The sequence below is a fragment of the Varroa jacobsoni genome, unplaced genomic scaffold (assembly GCF_002532875.2).
Source record: "Varroa jacobsoni isolate VJ856 unplaced genomic scaffold, vjacob_1.0 scaffold_62, whole genome shotgun sequence".
Taxonomy (NCBI): Eukaryota; Metazoa; Arthropoda; class Arachnida; order Mesostigmata; family Varroidae; genus Varroa; species Varroa jacobsoni.
Genome location: NW_019212964.1, coordinates 90,441 through 106,027, shown reverse-complemented (window position 1 = coordinate 106,027; position 15,587 = coordinate 90,441). Strand labels below are relative to the sequence as shown.

Below are 15,587 nucleotides of genomic sequence, written 5' to 3'. Positions count from 1 at the left end.
AGTAGATAACTTCACATTATAGAAAGCAAATTTTAATAAGCTAACGGTTTATTAGGGAACTATTACAGCCATGATGATCGATGCTAGTTAGTTTGTTCGGCAATTTCGAGCTCAATTTCCCAGTGTAATCATCACAATAGACCATGAGGGAATGCAAACGATAAACCAGGTTTGTGCCACGTCACCACGACGTCTTTCTCTAACTCTCCTCACGAACTGGTCTCTAGAATAACGTAAGATACGAGATGCCCATGCCCCGACTGGGCACTGACACAAGTAACACGTTACTTATTTTGTATGGGACCTTTTCCCGTATAAAACATTACAGATAGAATGATGACGGCTGTGGACCTTCAAGTATGAAATGTAAAATTCGAAAGATTCGTTTTCTAAGTCGCATCAAATGCAGATCTTTCAACAAGTCAAACATAATAGTATATGACCAATAATGCATATGTTGTCTGTTAAATTGCTCGCATTGCCAAAGTTTCGTAGGTCACTTTAAGTAAGCAGGTCGGTAATGCACGAAGAACATTTCATATCTTCGTTTCCTTCTTATGCCACATACATGAATCAAGATATTACCATGCTGAAGTGAATCGAAAAAGTCAACAAATACTTATAAATTCCTGTCACATTATTGCCGTTTTTCTCTTAAACTCCTACGTCTAGTATAATTTATTCTAAATAAAATCGTGTATGTAAGTGTATATGCGCCTCCACATCAGAATCAACACGGGTACGACCATCACGATTGTAGCACTTCGTCACCTATTTTAGATGTTTATCGTGCACATCGTTAGCACAACAGATTTAGGCCTAGCCGGCAGTCTTTTTGACCTCTATACGTCATACGTTGTGCCTTTGCATACTTGTCCGTGTGTGTAGCAACGATGCATTGTCAAATCATGGGTTCAATAATTTTTTCCCTCCGACAAACCAAATCGTTGCTACAGTGGACGCAAATGAGGTTCGCGCAATGCGTGCCACACTATATTTCTACATGTATTCGTGAGTACTGCGATAGTAAGCAGTGGAGCTTCGCGTACAGCCGCCTGTGTATTCTTTGTTTTGGCTTGCTTTTGTTTCGGAAAAAGCAAATGGAACTTACGAAACCGAAATATAAGTAATGAGACGGCAACAGCTGCGACAGCAGCGGTGCGAACAGCGTTAAACGAAAACGCTTGTCAAGTCCCCTACGTTCACAGCGCGATAATAGGATATTTTAATATCTTTTTTACCTCCCCCCTCAGTCCTGCTTGTTTTCAGCGAGCGGCTAGAATTTGATCAGTAGCTATTCCCAGCACGAACCGGTGTTTGCTAGTACATTCGTATATGACAGACATGTTACTTGGTTCTCCGTCGTCGAACGTATCTGCCTCACTCTACCGTTAAAACGGTAACGATCAAAAAATTATCGATCATGTTAAACGAAATAATAATTCCAACCACAGCCATAATAGTATTGATACGCGCATTGAAACAAGTAATATATTCCATATGATAGAAATGGTAATAAGCTTGACAATGCTAAGATAAACTACCAAAAATGGTATTCAAATATTCCTCTTTTTTGTGCAGCCGAGGTAACTATAGCTCTACGTTGTTGCGGCTAACAGCTTCAAATATACCTGTACTGCGAACCATTCTGCCACTTTGTTCTATTACGCGTCTTGGTCACGGAGCCTTGTATTGCAGCGGAGCACTTTGTTTACTTTTACATCGTACGATTCGTTGATGGTATGGAAGCTGATGAACCATTGGAGACGCTCCTCCCTTCTAACAAGAAGCTTTGCGCTTATCCTTAAAAGCACCAAGGTCCAATCTATCAGACAAACTGACTATCTATCTTTCGACCGGAAATTGCAGTCAGTTCATAAATTCCCTTTAGTAGCTATTATCAAGTAACTGCCGCTATTTCAACACGGCAGCTTCCCTCATCAGCACAACAAAAACCACCTGCGGCAGCCACTTGTTTCAGTCATTCGTGTTTTCGAGTTCCTTTGAGAAACAATTGTATGTTTTCATTGTTGTTGTTATGTTATGAGCCGTCGCTGCTGGCTTGATTCTCGTACCTATTCATTATCATCGTTACCGTTGCTGCTATTATCTGTTGCTTACCATAAAAAGGCAATGCAGGCGGTAGCTGGAAACTGTCTACCCGCCTGCTCGGCCCTCACATGCCGCTGCCTTCTCTCAGCTCGTTTCCCGACTGATTGCCCCTCAGAGCAGCACGGTTACCTCAGAGCTTACCACTTCAGCTTCTGCTACTGGTATTTATGCCAGCAACAATGTCGTGAAGGACTTTGTCAGACAGTCCTAGCAGCTGTCGCCGTCGCCGTATCATTATCACATAACATCGCTGAGTAGCAGTGAAACAGGGCAGACAGACAGCCCCTGCCGAAACGCGGTGAAACACACGGCTAGACATCTGTGAGATCGCCATCGCGGAAGTGAATACAAATGAATCAACGCGATCAAAACGCTGACACAACAGACCGTTGCGCCGGACTGCTGTTTCGCCCGTGTAAACCAACTCACAGCGGTCAGATTTGTTCGAAACGGCCGCTAGCTAGATTCGTTTACACGATAAACTACATAAATGTTATTCCCTTCTAGGCCGTTAGCCCTGACCAGTTCTAACGCTGAGTAACAAGACAATTATAAAAATTCACTTTTCAGACGAAACAACAAAATAACTACCGCAATGTCTGTCTCGACGCAGCTGTGGCTGCTGCGGTGACGTCTGATAGCAGCGTCGCAGGGGCGCTGGGCTCCGTCGAAGCGTTCAGATATCGACTATCACCAACTGATATCGAGTACGCGCTCGCCTCTATTGTGCACACGACGTATTTAGAGTAGTTTTGGGCTCTTCACAGTATTCATACAATAGAAGAGTCTTAGTTTAACGCTAGAAACGAAGGTAATAGAATTGCAATTCATAAAAAAACTAGAAGATACCAGTTAGACCAACTTCAGTGTAATTTAGTGATATCTTTTCAGGGATTCGTATCTGATACGCGGTACGTGAGATCAAAGACTAGCAACGTAAGTTTGTTTAACCTGGGAGCTCGATTACGAGTAGACCGATAGATAATATTTAAGCTCTAAGCGGGCTAAACCCCGTCGATGTCAACTTGTTCTTACTTGCTTATATGCTTCATGCTTTGCGATTATGGCGACTGAGATAAAATTGTTTATCTGTTTTGGTTTTTCCTACTTTGCTTTGCTGCAGAAACAGTACCGCATGGTTAGCGAGTGACCGTCAGCAAATTACAACTCATTTTTTTCTCCTCGCTGTCTGGGGAGCGGACAAGCACCTGTGACGGAACGAGCTGTTCAGACGTCAAACAATCTATCTCTGACCAGGTCGAAAATTTTGACTGCTACCGAGTGGACAGATAAATCCAAAAAAGAGCCAGTTCACTGGGAGGGTTGAGCAGTCGGGTTCAATATGAAAAGACGTGCAGTAGTAGAAGCAAAATCTCTTTGCAAAGATTATTACAGCAGACTACAGAAACAACGGCTGCGCAATCGGCAACTTGCGTTCATATTATCGTTTTAATAGAAACAAAAAAAAAACAGTATTTGATTAAATTGCTACATCTGATTTACGCTACTGATCCTCTGGAGAAAATGTGGATTGGTAAAATGGCACAGGATTGAGTACTAAATACTTGTGCTTGACGGACTCAAGCTTCCAGCAAAGGTACCTACCTCTTAATAGATATAGGGAGATTTCATGCAAGCTGAAAGACCGTACTCTATACCACACCTTCTACATGCGCACCACATAGAATTTTGCAGGGTCTCAGTCACCTGTACCTTTAGTAGCAATGAACAAACGTTAGCACTTATCAATATATTCTAAACGATTTTTACCTTAACTTAAGTTGTTATTCATAAGGATAAAAATTATACCGGTTAACAGAACTACGGCAACGCTGAAAGCACGATAAAGTTGGCCTGCGAAGAGTGAGATACGTAGAGTGCTGCGGTAACAACACCGCTGCAATCGGGACGTTATTTGGTCGTTAGTCGTGTCGTCATCACTAGACGTCAGTCTTGCCTCGTTTGTGTTTTGCGTCCTGAGATTAACCAATGCGTATGTCCTTCGCCCCCGATCAGTGAACAAATGCAAGCGTAGAACGTGAAACGACGCTAATTTTTCTGATCACCATTATCGTAATCAGCGCCTTAAGCTTTCCAGCATATCTGACAGCAGAAGCAATTGTCTGACCAGCATCACGTTATCAGTGCTTTCGCACATCAACAACTTTTCCGTTAACTTACCCTAACCCTAACGAAGTCCACCGTTTTGATGAACTTCTGTTTAGTATAGCATTTCTTTTTTTCTCCTATACGGGCTATAAATTAGATGAAGGCCAAATTTTAGTCGTCTTAATGTAGTGCTCTACCTTGCAGCGGCTATCCGGTAGGCGCCCTAGATAGAGAAATTTAAGGATTACACTTACAAACCGATCCTTATAACACTAGAATGCGTCCAACAGAAATGATAAGCATTATGCGTTAACAAATCAATCTAAGCGCGGATGCGTGGGTTTTCCTAAGAGTCAATGGTTCTCAAACAAAATTAAGATTTGTATCTCTACCCTATACCGTAATCCTAGTTTCTCTTTTCGACAAAAATCTTTTTTCAGCTCTTGTAACGCATCACTGACGTGCCACATCTGTCGTCATTGAAGGAACGCCCATAACGATGTTAAGGGCGAATAAACGTCCTTTTCTTATTGTTAATAAGTACCGCGATTCTGTAACCGTCATATAGTTAGCCGACCAGATGAAACTAATGGGGCTCGGAAACACAGCGGTACATCGTACAAAGTAGGCAAAACGTGGCCTTACCAGTAACGGACAGGCAGTAGAACTGGCGGTTGCTCAGCAATGACGGTCACTTTTTTGCGCTCTGAGCACTTTGTATGAGTAGGTAATCACTTGAATAACAGCAGACGGACGGGGGTACACTAGGACAAATTGACTGATCGATAGAACGAAACGGCGTAAGTCAGATGCGAGTGTTGCGATTGATCGGCTGCCGATTACCATTTACCATTATTTTCAGATTTTTCTGTTACTTTCCGCGTTTCTCATCATCACGCTTGTCCGCTCTCTGCCCTGATGATGTCCAGTTTGCTGCCTCGTCAAGATGCGCGACATTTTATAAATAACAAATACGACCTCTACTACAACAAGAAGCTGCTTGTTGAAGCAGCCAACGGAACCTTTTTTCACAAACCCCTGTTTATTGGTGTTGTTGTTGTTGTTTTTCCTCAATGGCCTGCTGCTCATTAGAATAAGTTTTCTTGCCAGTAAAATAGAAGACGACGTGCGCTTGCTGCTGCCAATGGCGACGATGACAAGGGCAACAAAGTTAGTTGGGCCTAAGAAATGGAACGAAGTCAATGCGAAGGGAAGAACGCCACCGACGTGGAACTTGCGGCCGAGAGAAGAGCGATACAACAGTGACAACCAGGATGCGAAAGATAAAAAGGAGTTGTAAAAGCAGAAATAAGTACTCAGTAGCGGTCGCCATCCTGCGCTACATAGCCGTTACGCTGGGTGAACGATGCGGGCCTAGCCCCGTTTCTTTCTTTTCGGCTGCTGTCGATGCTATCGAAAATGATAACTTTTCGACTTGCGAAATGACTGAAGCAGAGCGTCGCGGCATAGATTGCTTGCTACGTGTGGCTCAACATTCGGCGTGTGACAGCGACAATGACGCGTCCGGCACATGTTGAAAAAAAAATATCGAAATAAACGACGGACTGACAGCATTGATACTGGCAGTAGCCTGGGTCGAATTTAAGGATGACATAGGTCGGCTATAGGTGCTTTGCCTCGCAAGATGGTATCTTTCGCATACAACCTGAATTCATCGCCGCTGTCGTCATTGGATTGCTCAATATTTCATAGAGAACCTATCGAAATACTGACTGGCCCTTGATAGATGGCGTCTTATTGAGTAGCAAAATGACGGACTAATAGGTCAGAATTATAATTAACGCCCCAATAGGTAGATTAAGATATTATTTATGAATTATAGTATATTAGTGGGGCTTTTCATGCAGATAACAGCTAAACAGAACACAACAGCTGTTTCGGTGGCCGAGACTTCTAAATAACTACACGCATACTAACTGTTATGTCAGGTCATGGATACAAATTTAATTCTTCGAATCCGAATAGCAGTAGAGTTTACAGCAGTAGAGAGACAAAGATGATTTATTTAAAAGGTGCCCGTAACAAGTCGATCAATAGCAGTATGTATATGAGAAAAATTACATCGTCCGTTAAAAGGAATCCATACGATAACTCCTGATAAGGAACAAAGGGATACACCTAAGAAACTATCTCGTGTAGGGTGAGATCGAAAAGCTAAACTTCACTTTTGTTTCAGCGCTGATCGCTCAGAATTATCGCTACTAGGGTTGCTTCTTTAGGGCTACGACGCAAGAGGCATTTATGGAAGAGCGACCGAAGATCGCCCTTCTTCGACAGGACCAGTAACCACACGTCGGCAATAGATAATCGTAGTTTGCTCCTTTGTTTACGGCGCGTACCTCTAACGCGATGGAATATTCTTATTCGACCACGTTGCTTAATAATTCACCGATAATATAGCGCGTGATCAACAACGATACACCATAACAGGCGCAAGTCTTCTTTACGCTTAAATGGCGAATTTGACTGTAAAAAATAAATTCTCGTTTCCGTTGGCTTCTTGTGAAACCTGGCAACTGTTGCTTCCTGGTCAAAAATCGTCAAAAGACCATACAGAGGATGTTGTTGTATTTATATGAAGACAATTTCTGTATCTATAGGGCCGCGTTTACCGAGTGTCCTAAAAAGTCTCACTCTAATGGCGAAGAGGTGCAGGACCCTCGGTCGACTAATGCTTTGTTTATTTGATTATTTGTTTCCAGATTTGTTGATTTAACCAAGGAGTCAAGTTTGTTGTGGTTGTCGTCACGGGTAGGCGAGAACGAGGAAAGCAACTTTTATTTAGTCAATTAGCTAACCTAATTGGCCTATTATACCGCATCTTTTATTACGAGGAAAGCCCGTCATGAAAAAGCAACTACAAATAGTACCACTGTTGTAGACGATTGCCGCTTGGTGGTAACACGAAATATAACCGATGTATTAGCGTACGAGCACCAATGACGCATTTCAGCAGTACAGACTGATAGCTTGACCTCCCTTGTCTATATAAACGATACTTCGTATGATAACGGCGTTGGCGTCCGCAGCAGCAGCAGCAGCAGCTTCCATGCCTCAACACCTTACGTGAGGTATCGTCAGAAAAAATCGTTCGTGCAACTGTTAAAAAGTAACTATGCACCGCTTTTAATTCGTATGCGTCTAATTTTTCCACAAATATAGATAAATGGTTAGTGAAGCTTGCTTGTAGAGATTAGCTTCCCAGCGACATTACTGCCGCAGTGGCGATACTTGGAACTGATGAATTACATTAAAGGAAACTGGCCGTCTGCGTAGGCTGTCTTAGGAAACTCCTGAATGAATACGTCATCGGCTCATTTGACGAAACAATTACTTAGCGCAAATCGAAATCATCCGTCCGTGAGCGTACGTCGTTTTCAACTGTGCAGCAAAACATAAGGGGGTCCTGTTCCGTGACGTTGGTACTATATCTCTTTGAGAAACGTTTCATGTTTGGTCTACAAGTTACGATGTCAACAAGACGATGGAGGATAGATGGCCAGAAGTAAGGCTGGCCACCGCTTGTAGCGCCCTCTTCGTGGTAGGAAAAAGACGCCTCATTCAGAGACTATGTTAAACGTTTATTCGCGCGTAAAGAATTTATGAATCTAGTTAATAATAAGGAAGTGTTTTAAAATAGTTTTTGAAAGCTGGAAATTTTAGAAGAGAGTGCCATAACACAAAGGCCATTCAACTTATCATAAGGTATTGGGCTCATTATATACCACTAATAAGCAAGCGGAATCATACGTGAAGCAACCGGAAGAAGCTTAAGGCATTACCGCCTTTTGTTACGTCTAATTAAATGATACCTTACGTACTTGTTATGCACATGCTCTGAAGCATATTTGAGAGTTATATGGCACGGTAGATAGAATTGTTTGCTGCATTTCATACGAAAACACGGAAGATGTCGGTTCACGAAATGTCAAATGTGCGATCGCAATGCACCAGAATGTAGCGAGGTTTTGACACGAATATCTCAATGCTTACTATATTTAGAACTAGACTCAGCGCCGTTGGTAGAAAGACCAGGTGGCTCGGAAATTTCCTACTCTATCCAATCTATATGCATAATAAACAAAGTTGGCAAACGAAGCTCCAGCTTCCCGCTCGTTTTAAGCACATCTGCTGTGGCCTTACGACACTAAATTTTGATATGTAGATGGGGTCACCTCGCGGCAGCAGAGCACGACCCTGTTATGCTAGCTGCTTGACATTTTTAAGTAGATTGGACAACAAAAACAACATTGTTCGGAAGTTCGATTCAATAAACTTAAATGCTGCATGGAACATGTCTAACTGTACGTTTATATATATAGTTACAGCTAGGATTTTGCGACATGAACCGGAAATGGTCCGTGATCGCAAAAGCAGCTACTGTTGAAAATCCGGTTCGACTTTGTCCAGTGCAATGAATTTTAAGCGGCAAATGTTTTTCGTCGCCGCTTCAGAAAAACCTATCGTTATTTATGTAGAAGAAAAGAGCTGGCTAACATTGGAGGTCTCTGAATGTCAATTTTCGATCTTTGTTTTCGACTTCGACTCACCATAACAACGCATCAACTGTTCGGTCCATAGAGCACTAACAAAGGTAATGGCATACGGTCGACGCGCAATTCAGTTGCCGGTCGTTCCCTTTGTCCGAGCTGGACGTAAATGGCCAATAGCATGATCCGCCTCTGTGCAGACGGAATCAAAGACTGGCAGAAACAATACTAGTGAAATCTGTTGATCATCGCTTCCGCCGGACTCGGCCGGGCTGGTTTCAAAGTGGCCTGCATCAGTTGCAGGACTATGCTTGTTCATATAAAGAAGTGAAATAGAACATCAACTCACGTGCATATTGTTATCAGTAGTATATAAACAGATGCTGCTCAGGAGCATAAGTATGCTCGTATAGAATTAAATACGAGCAGTACGTATATGCGCATTGCTTGGATGGCAGAAACATTTTCGCGTAATTCTGGCAGGACTCCGCTCATCGTCGCAATGCGTTTTCGTTCATACGTCTCCGCCGCATACGCTGGCTAACAAGGATAGACATATAGAATATATCTATATGTGATGACACATTAAATATGTGTTGGACGCCTTTAGATGTTCTACATCACGAAACATTCGGTCGATACATATCTGCTAGTTCGTGCTAAATTCGTTCAAACAAATACTAGGTCCATCTGTCAAGGGCCTCTTATGTCCTTCACTTTGAATGATACGTTGAATCTTCCAGCACTAAACTCAAAAACGAAGACTTAATAAATAATTGATAATGGAAAAACATTTTTAAGGTGCAACGGAAGTTTGTGAGCAAAGCTAATTCTCGCTAGGGTAGATAACCTTGAAAGAACCTCATCGCATAATTGCAAAGGGAAAGTAATACCCAACGCCATTATACCGAATAATAATTTTAACGAATTATACTAGCACGAAGGCTACTTTAGATGTCTCTAATAGGCACTATTTAACGTATATGCGTCAGCTACAAGGTATAGACGCCGTACTGAAAAAAAAAAAAAAAAACAGCAAGCGCGAAAAAATTTTGCGTGATTTTCATTTCTGAGCTAAGAAATCTCATCGAATTTAATCTGTACTTATTCTTTAGATTCATGAGTTACCCGTGAGTGACTCGGTCTGAAACGAACACAAAACAATCGGTCGACTGGCACAGAACTCTATAATATACGAGGGGTCGCCGGCTCTTAGCAAAGTCATCGCACCGAGATACTTAGAAATGTCTTACATTTGGCACAAGACCAGCTATGGTTAAGAGGCAGATGAAGACTAGATAGGATTCAGATGGCTGCGGCCATTTCTCGCTAATGAATATATTTATTCATGTTCCAAGGTTTGCTGCCACACTGCTTAAATCGTTGCTAGGCTTTGTCCCGACCGCTGGTTTTATTTTAGACCAGATATATCGAAATTACAAAGATCAAACAGCAAAACTGATGGTCACGTTTCATTAAGGGAAAAAGAAAATAATAACTGCCAGCTGTGACGATGTTTTTCTTCATTTCTATCAGGGTTGAGAAGTTCTCTTGTAATACACATAAGAACCATTAGAGCACGGATTAAGTGTACATTGCTAGGTCATTAAACAGACCTGGTGTATACCAAATCATTTCGCTCTAAATGTAGCGTCGTAACTGAAGTTCTTCCAGGGTGCCATCGCGAAGATTGCCACGAGAGTTTTGGCTCTTATCAATCGATTGTATAACGAAACGTAATTGTAGATCTATATGTGCAACAACAGCTTAGTGTTCTTTAAACGGCAATACGATCCCTCAAAACCCCCGTCGAGGGTAAAACCACAGGATAATAATGAACAACAATAATAGCCGCTTGCTATAACATGCAATACTGCTAGCTAACAACAATCGGTTGACTAAAATTGTTGTTTCACCTATTACTGCACGGTGCCTCGACGTATTTGATGTTCCTGTAGATTTGTCTCATTCTTCTATGGGCGACGGAGCGCAAACGAATTGTTTCGAGCGGAAACGAAAAAGATTCCGAGAGGCTGATTCGGTCAAATTCTAGATCACACAGAAAATGTGATCTTATGAACTTTGCCTGCTCACGCTTTATCAAGCAACGTTTGTAAGTAAGCAAAAATCCTTATACTTTCCTTACACTCTTCTCTACGGTCGTTGCTATCCCGCTACGATACGTATTGGATATCATGTCTGGAACGAAATCATTATCATCCCCATTGCGCTGGCTATTTAAGCCAAGCAAAAATCCTATTTAAAAGAAAAGCTTTGTTGGCCTTAATGCTAATAGCGAAATGACACAGAAATGTTCTCCTGACATACTGAAACGTTGGTGTACAATTTGACGATCATACGTGGCGTATTGAAATGTTATTTATTTTGTCAAGTACATGGGGCATAGGAGGAAAGGATAGATAAAAAAAAAAAAGGTGTCAAGCAAAAGACCATCTGAAATTTGTTTGTCCAACGGAGCTCTGAGCTCGCCTATCAATAGTACCGTTTTGATAACAGTAGTCACAAATCTGTTGATTGAAGCGAAAGCATGATAAAGCCGGTACAACTGTCAGCTTCAGTAAAAACTAACAGGGATTAAGTCCTTCATTATTTGTATGTTTTAAACGTTTTGGTGCCCTTGTTAGTGTCAAGAAGCTTTGTCCCAGCTACAAAATGGCACCATATATGCTTATTACTATTATCGCTATTACATTTGTTTGATTCGACTCGACGTGAGGAAAGAAAATACACATCTGCTACGGTTGCCTCTATGCAAGTCTCTCAGGACCAACAACCAGTTAGTTATTCCAGCGCTATCAGAACCTAATTCCGTTTTGGGTTATCGCGTACCCTCTAAATAATGTCAGTTTCTGTTTATTGTTAACTAATTCTAATCCTTTCTTTGTTGACGGTCAAAAATACGTATTTAAGACTGTACTTTAGTTTTATTATATGATTCTGTTATCATTGTTTTGCTTGGATCACAAAATTTGATCTGCACTTGGGACTTGAAGTAAAGGCCCAATTTTGAGTTTTTGTCTTAGATCAAGGTCAAAAATATGCCAATCCAAAAACGGTGTCTTCGACTTAAGCGACACACTATATGCGATTTTTCAGTTTCGTTAAAATTAATCTTGAGCCATTTTAAAATAGAATAATTGTTAGACAAGGCCATACATTTTAGCCACAAAACCTGTGTTCTTAACCCTCTCCCAGTCCTTGAAGGCTGGGGGATGCGGACCCCACGCTATTAGTCATTGGTGCCTCACATATTCTTGAAACCTCCTAGAGAAAAAAGCTATTGAGTTCTGACGGCACGCAGACAGCTATTGTGGGCTATTGCCATTTGAGATAGCGTGAACTGACGCAGGCTGTACGTCCGTATTGGAAGCTCGAGATAAGGGTTAAATTTTATCAAAACTTGACAAAAGGATAACAATAGCCTTACGAAATAACATTCTTTATTGGCAAGGTTATGTTGGTGGACCTGAAACAGCGATCCCTGGCATCTTTAATTACCAAAAAATGCGCGCTGCTGACAAACACGGACATTATCTAAGCACCAACTATATCCACTACAGCCGATAGGGAAGAAAGCGATTTACAAAATGGAAGGCATTCAACGCGACACTGATTATCGCTGAGTACGAAATCAGTCTCATCTGCGTCTTCAGCCAAGCCAAGCAAACACAGTAACATCGATGCCCGACCAGTCAGTCAATTCTTATTGTTGCTAGTTAGAGAAAAGCCGCTGGTTTTTTTCCTATGACTTTCCTTTTTTTAGCTCTCGTTGCGGACGTTGTTGAAATTCGTTTCGCCTTTGGTACAGATGTGCACTCTTTCACCGTTGCAATGACTTAAACAGCTGTTGTTGTTGTTGTTAAACCAAGCTTTACGCATTAGAAAACGAGAAATGAATAGAACGAAATACAGTCATCGAAAATAGGGGAGCACAAATAGAATCCAACATTGTTATGGTGATGGCAGTAACGTGGAGATAATGGAAGATCCGGTAGCATGCCTTATACTCGAGCAAAGGTAGGTCTTTGAGCGACGCCCTTAAATTAAAGAAACCATTGACATTTATTCAAAGCACCCAGCCACAGGCGAGTTGTTAAGAAGAGATGAAGGTAACGAAAAGTTTCGGGTTTTACGTTAGGCAACCGCCGTTAGGCACTTTACTAAATCGCAAATTCTTTTTCCAGCACGAAATGAACCCGACCTCTGTGCCCGTGTTCGTGGTCAGGCCACTACGCCTATTTTAGGTTCAGCAGTTTAATGAATGAAGACATTCAGCTGACGTATGGATTACTTTACATTCTTGTTACCGGACAAGTTCATGCAGAAAAAAAAATGATCTGTCTACAATTGTGGACGTTTCTAATGCCGAATGGCATAGCTGGCCAGTTTATCGCAACATTTCAATATCAAAGCTAACGATATGAGTCAGTTGCTTTGATGCACTGCATCAGCTATATGCAATAGCTAATATGTGAAAACAAGAAAAAAAGGATCAGAAATATCGACATGTTCGCTATTTACGTATAAATGAAGCTCCTGTTTGTATCAAACAGCGACAACTACAGTGCGCAATTATATTGTGTGTATAGATTATCCATTATATTAGGTATTCTCATATCTTATTCATTTGCCAATCAAATTTTAAAGACCGTTGATAAACTTGCCCTCGGTCGCTACATCGGTGACCGTTATAATTCTATAGTTCGGATCATGAATGATTTTTACCTTAGATTCGGACTCCGCTAATTTTGAAACTGTGGACGGTTTTGTGCGGAAACAACCCAAACTCTTGTTCTGCTTATGAATAGGCTAACAGATATAGATTTTCTTTTTTATGTAACTACACTTCTTAAAAGGTGAACCAAGCTCGAACGATCGAGTAGAGTGCTTTTAATTTGGGTTGGAAACGACATTTCTGAATTTGGCAAGTAGTTATAAATAAAATCGTCATACCTATACCAGCGTTATTTCGGTAACTGTCTCCACCTCGGAAGGGTCGAGTATCAGGCGTGAAATATGCTATGACTTTCCAACATTTGAATCATAGTTTTGAGAATGGCAGTATTAAAGGTAGCCACTGTTGTCCTAGCAATACAGGTTCCGTTCCTGTCCTTTGTGTTGTTACCTGTAATTAACGCTTAACACGAACGCTGCAGTAGGACACAATAGAAATGTATGCTATGAATCGCATTCGTAGAACAAGGCGCTGCGAGACACAATCTACCGGGCATAACCATTAAGTCTAAAGTGTGATTATATCAAATTAAGTTGCAATAGTGACCATTGGCATTTTGCAAACTTATCACAATAGTGTCGGGGCCGAGTACCTAAACCAGGCCGAAAGCGAGGACAGCGCTGCAACAAGAACGAATTCTGGGCATCTTTCTATTGTCAGAGATTCGATGTTAAGCGTGATATTAGTTGAGAGGATGTACAGTCACCTCGGAGCTGGCAATCTTTACACACTGTGTCCCGCTCTCTATCGCAGTGACGAAACGGTCATAGAGAACAAACGTATCGACTATCGCCATTTTTAAAACTTTCCGATGTTAATCCAGTCATCCCGCAGCCAGTTCACAGTGCAGAAATCCATAAACGTTCACTAATATAACAAAAGATGTTTAGTAAAGAAAATAGAATACTTCTTTTATTAAGCTCAATTTCTGATACTGTTTCTATCGTCATCATGAGACAGTAATTATCATATGCGGCGAGTATATGACCGACGATACGTAAAGAAATATTTACATTCCATGATTAGCAATGAGACCTTTTGCGTTTCCTCGTTCTTCCATCGTTATTATTATTATTATTCAACTCGACACACGATTGAATCACCACGTATTAGAGTTTCTAAACGTATAGCCGTGATTCTCACCGTAAATTGTAGAACGATTTATGTGGAGCCGTGATGTGCGCAAGGACAAATTCGTCTCTTAAAGTTCATGGACACGTACACGGATACATAGTTTAATTATGTAGCAATAGTCAGTCGACAATACTGGCCATCTTTTCCATCTCTGTACCAGAAGTTTGGGGCCAGAGATCTTATGGTTGTATTGCAACTTCGTGACGACAATGCCAAGTCAACGACCATGTTGAAGGCCATCCGACCTCTCTCTATTTAACATAACTGAATGGCGACCGGACCAGAAATTCAGCTATATGCGTTTACTTATCAACGAAAATCACGAAACACAGCCATCGTTTGTTATCCGGTTGGTTTCTGGTGTCCGCATTCACATAATGGACATACTTAGTACCTTTCGAAGTCTATACGTTGTGATGAATTTTCGCTTTAAGGAATTTCAAGCTGACATCCACGACCACTTCGGGCTGAGCTCACTCCCCAGGTCGGAATTTCATTGGGGACGTGTGGGTGTACCAGAACGATAATGCCATCGTTTACTAAAGAACCGTGCTTCATAATTCATACCGAATCAATCAAACCTAAGCACATCGATTAGCTGCGCAATCTACTGCCAAAAGCGAGTGTTCATTATAACTTATCTGTTTACCTCATACGGTACTGTATGAATTCAATAATGATTAGAGCCATTAAACAAAACACCACCATTACGCAGAACTAGAGTACAGGCGACAGCTAATAACTTTATAAATACCTGAAAACTACAACACGACTCGTTCGTGAAGCAGAAGGGCCGCAGTGAAATCAGCGTCAAATGAATTACGAGCAGTCGCTGAATTTCGCTACGACTCTTTGGAAAAAAAGCCGGCTGCTGTACCCGCTAATGACCGAATCGAATTCAGATGGAAAAGTCGCCGGCAATAGCTGCCCGAAAGACCCTAGCCCATGTACTTTTACGCGGAGTT

General features: G+C 41.5%; 1 protein-coding gene across 3 annotated transcripts in view; it reads right to left on the bottom strand.

Annotated features, from left to right (window-relative positions):
- The window catches only part of LOC111261559 (CUB and sushi domain-containing protein 1), a 97,061-nt gene that overhangs the window by 55,785 nt on the left and 25,689 nt on the right, over window positions 1-15,587 (bottom strand). The gene's annotated exons all lie outside the window — the stretch shown is intronic.